This window comes from Schistocerca piceifrons, unplaced genomic scaffold (genome assembly GCF_021461385.2).
Source record: "Schistocerca piceifrons isolate TAMUIC-IGC-003096 unplaced genomic scaffold, iqSchPice1.1 HiC_scaffold_312, whole genome shotgun sequence".
Classification (NCBI taxonomy): Eukaryota; Metazoa; Arthropoda; class Insecta; order Orthoptera; family Acrididae; genus Schistocerca; species Schistocerca piceifrons.
In genome coordinates, this window is record NW_025728529.1 from 117,501 (window position 1) to 122,500 (window position 5,000).

Here is a 5,000-nt window from a genome sequence, read left to right on the forward strand (position 1 = left end):
AAGCCCCAATCCCTAGCACGAAGGAGGTTCAGCGGGTTACCCCGACCTTTCGGCCTAGGAAGACACGCTGATTCCTTCAGTGTAGCGCGCGTGCGGCCCAGAACATCTAAGGGCATCACAGACCTGTTATTGCTCAATCTCGTGCGGCTAGAAGCCGCCTGTCCCTCTAAGAAGAAAAGTAATCGCTGACAGCACGAAGGATGTCACGCGACTAGTTAGCAGGCTAGAGTCTCGTTCGTTATCGGAATTAACCAGACAAATCGCTCCACCAACTAAGAACGGCCATGCACCACCACCCACCGAATCAAGAAAGAGCTATCAATCTGTCAATCCTTCCGGTGTCCGGGCCTGGTGAGGTTTCCCGTGTTGAGTCAAATTAAGCCGCAGGCTCCACTCCTGGTGGTGCCCTTCCGTCAATTCCTTTAAGTTTCAGCTTTGCAACCATACTTCCCCCGGAACCCAAAAGCTTTGGTTTCCCGGAGGCTGCCCGCCGAGTCATCGGAGGAACTGCGGCGGATCGCTGGCTGGCATCGTTTATGGTTAGAACTAGGGCGGTATCTGATCGCCTTCGAACCTCTAACTTTCGTTCTTGATTAATGAAAACATACTTGGCAAATGCTTTCGCTTCTGTTCGTCTTGCGACGATCCAAGAATTTCACCTCTAACGTCGCAATACGAATGCCCCCGCCTGTCCCTATTAATCATTACCTCGGGTTCCGAAAACCAACAAAATAGAACCGAGGTCCTATTCCATTATTCCATGCACACAGTATTCAGGCGGGCTTGCCTGCTTTAAGCACTCTAATTTGTTCAAAGTAAACGTGCCGGCCCACCGAGACACTCAATAAAGAGCACCCTGGTAGGATTTCAACGGGGTCCGCCTCGGGACGCACGAGCACGCACGGGGCGGTCGCACGCCTTCGGCTCGCCCCACCGGCAGGACGTCCCACGATACATGCCAGTTAAACACCGACGGGCGGTGAACCAACAGCGTGGGACACAAATCCAACTACGAGCTTTTTAACCGCAACAACTTTAATATACGCTATTGGAGCTGGAATTACCGCGGCTGCTGGCACCAGACTTGCCCTCCAATAGATACTCGTTAAAGGATTTAAAGTGTACTCATTCCGATTACGGGGCCTCGGATGAGTCCCGTATCGTTATTTTTCGTCACTACCTCCCCGTGCCGGGAGTTGGTAATTTGCGCGCCTGCTGCCTTCCTTGGATGTGGTAGCCGTTTCTCAGGCTCCCTCTCCGGAATCGAACCCTGATTCCCCGTTACCCGTTACAACCATGGTAGGCGCAGAACCTACCATCGACAGTTGATAAGGCAGACATTTGAAAGATGCGTCGCCGGTACGAGGACCGTGCGATCAGCCCAAAGTTATTCAGAGTCACCAAGGCAAACGGACCGGACGAGCCGACCGATTGGTTTTGATCTAATAAAAGCGTCCCTTCCATCTCTGGTCGGGACTCTGTTTGCATGTATTAGCTCTAGAATTACCACAGTTATCCAAGTAACGTGGGTACGATCTAAGGAACCATAACTGATTTAATGAGCCATTCGCGGTTTCACCTTAATGCGGCTTGTACTGAGACATGCATGGCTTAATCTTTGAGACAAGCATATGACTACTGGCAGGATCAACCAGGGAGCTGCGTCAACTAGAGCTGAGCAGCCGGCCGCCCGGGAGTGTGTCCCGGGGGCCCGCGCGAACACGCAAGCGTCCGCTCAATCATTCTGCAAACAGGAGGAGGCTGAGCTCCCCTGCACAATACACCTCGAAACCCTCTCAGGTCCCGGCGGCGCGCAGCGCCGTCCCAAGTACTTGGTCGGGTTCGAGAGAGGCGCAATCGCCCGGAGTTAGGCGAGTAGACGCTTTCGGTGCGACCACCCGTGCTCCCAACTGAGCTTGCCGCTGCCGACAGAGGCCCGGGAGCGTGCTGTCGTGGCATTGCCGGCGGGAGACAACACGCGCCACCTACGGTGACCGGCAGCTCCAACGCCAGCGCCACAGAAGGACAAAAGCCCCACTTGGGTGCCGAAGCGAACTCTCCCAGCACAGCGCACGCGCCAACACATCCGCACAGCTGCGATACAAACCACCAGCGAGAACCGCTGGGGCGACCGAGCAGCAGACGGCGTCGCGGCGCCGAGCGCCGGGCGGCAGCGCATCCTCAACGCACACAGTCCTCAATCGGACCAGCACACTGAAGATGTCCACCGCGCTTCGCACCGGGCCCGCGAGGACCTACTTTGGCCGCACGGCGCCGCGCGCAGGGTGCGCCGGCGCGCAGCTGCGACGCCTGCCGCGTCCGTCGGCCGGCGCGCCTGCCACTGGCCGCCCCCACCAGCCGGCTGTAGCGCGTGCGCCCACGCACCGCGCGGCCAGCACGCCGGGAGGCGCCCCCTCACCGGCCGGGGACGGTCCCACCCAGCCACCGCCGCGTATCGCTTCACACCCAGATGCCGTTCAGTTTCGTCGGCATGGTGGGTATCGCTGGAACAACCGGTTAGTACCTCAACCTATCGTCGCCATCACCGATTCACCCCTAGCGAGAACAACCGCACCACAACAGGTTACCATTTGTTCATTTGCGTAACTTCACCAGAAAACGCAGGCGTCCATCGCCATTTGCAACTTCCACGATTATTGCATGCCTGTGTCAGGTGTCACGCCACACTACGTCTGCCCACATACACGCAACAAAATGTGCACGCCTAGACAATACGTGGAAGGTGGCCCCCGTACGTATGCGATGTCCATTGCTCGAACGACTGTCAACCGGCCTCTGTAGCATGTCGCAGATATGGAACGCGGTGCACCATGCCATCACGGTGTGTGAGGAGAGACGACTAGGTCCGAATACATCAACAGACAGCTCATGCTGATCGCCATCCACGGCGTCCGTTCCTCCCACACGTCTCTATGGCGTACCACACTGCAATCCAGCTCTCATAGGGAGACGACACGTAGCTGCGTGCACAATATTTGCACTGTATGGTCCGCCGTTTTTGGGCGCAGTCGTTGTACGGTCACACATGTGCCACGATGTATCATTCAGTACATAAGGACGAATGTGCAGTACAGATTGTGGTTTACGCGTACGACATTAGCGGACAGTTGACACAGGCCGCACCACAACGTAGCCTGAGTACGTCGCATGCGGAGGGCATTGAACATGCAAAGTTCTCACCAACCAGCTTGCGAAGGCAGGGGGCAAGGTGGGGACGTGGGGAGGGGCGGCATGTACGTCCTGCTGCCATCCACATTACAGTGTACAGCAGGAGCATGTGGAAAGTGAGCAAGACTTGCAAGGTGTTTAACATGAAGCGATACACAGGGGAGCGGGGAGTGCGAGTAGCGAACTATATTGCGAGGGTTGCGGGTGGGCAACACTACACTAATTGAACGAGTCGTATAACAATTACAGAGCAGGTTTAGGCGACAACGTGGGTTACGTTAGGCGACAACGTGGGTTAGGTTAAGGCACGACGTGGGTTAGGTTAAGGCACGACGTGGGTTAGGTTAAGGCACGACATGGGTTAGGTTAAGGCACGACATGGGTTAGGTTAAGGCACGACATGGGTTAGGTTAAGGCACGACATGGGTTAGGTTAAGGCACAACATGGGTTAGGTTAAGGCACAACATGGGTTAGGTTAAGGCACAACATGGGTTAGGTTAAGGCACAACATGGGTTAGGTTAAGGCACAACATGGGTTAGGTTAAGGCACAACATGGGTTAGGTTAAGGCACAACATGGGTTAGGTTAAGGCACAACATGGGTTAGGTTAAGGCACAACATGGGTTAGGTTAAGGCACAACATAGGTTAGGTTAAGGCACAACATGGGTTAGGTTAAGGCACAACATGGGTTAGGTTAAGGCACAACATGGGTTAGGTTAAGGCACAACATGGGTTAGGTTAAGGCACAACATGGGTTAGGTTAAGGCACAACATGGGTTAGGTTAAGGCACAACATGGGTTAGGTTAAGGCACAACATGGGTTAGGTTAAGGCACAACATGGGTTAGGTTAAGGCACAACATGGGTTAGGTTAAGGCACAACATGGGTTAGGTTAAGGCACAACATGGGTTAGGTTAAGGCACAACATGGGTTAGGTTAAGGCACAACATGGGTTAGGTTAAGGCACAACATGGGTTAGGTTAAGGCACAACATGGGTTAGGTTAAGGCACAACATGGGTTAGGTTAAGGCACAACATGGGTTAGGTTAAGGCACAACATGGGTTAGGTTAAGGCACAACATGGGTTAGGTTAAGGCACAACATGGGTTAGGTTAAGGCACAACATGGGTTAGGTTAAGGCACAACATGGGTTAGGTTAAGGCACAACATGGGTTAGGTTAAGGCACAACATGGGTTAGGTTAAGGCACAACATAGGTTAGGTTAAGGCACAACATAGGTTAGGTTAAGGCACAACATAGGTTAGGTTAAGGCACAACATAGGTTAGGTTAAGGCACAACATAGGTTAGGTTAAGGCACAACATAGGTTAGGTTAAGGCACAACATAGGTTAGGTTAAGGCACAACATAGGTTAGGTTAAGGCACAACATAGGTTAGGTTAAGGTACAACATAGGTTAGGTTAAGGTACAACATAGGTTAGGTTAAGGTACAACATAGGTTAGGTTAAGGTACAACATAGGTTAGGTTAGGTTAGGTTACACGTTGTTGTAAGGAAAGGTGTAGGGGGGGGGCGGGGGCGGCAGGTTCGTTGATAGTGATTATAGTAAGTGAATGCTTGTGACATGATCAGATTTGTCACGTCAGGATGCACCTTTGGCTTATTAGAGGCGGCGCTCCAATTCTATGCTTGTGTCAGACCTGTGTCTTTGACTCATGTCATTGTTTGTGCGCTGTGACAGGAGGTACTATTGTGATGTTGGGTGCACCGTTGTATAGGACATGTGTGGGTGTTGGTGCCTGATCTGCGCAATGGTGGATGTCGAAAGGGTGGGATATTGTATTTTCCGC

The 5,000-nt window shown here is 53.1% G+C and overlaps 1 non-coding gene across 1 annotated transcript in view; it reads right to left on the bottom strand.

Moving 5' to 3' along the window:
* The window catches only part of LOC124745031, a 1,909-nt gene extending 251 nt beyond the window's left edge, over nt 1–1,658 (bottom strand). The window contains exon 1 of the ribosomal RNA XR_007010984.1: nt 1–1,658. This exon is cut by the window's left edge and continues 251 nt beyond it. This is a non-coding gene — a ribosomal RNA (small subunit ribosomal RNA).
* Nucleotides 1,659–5,000: the final 3,342 nt, after the last annotated feature.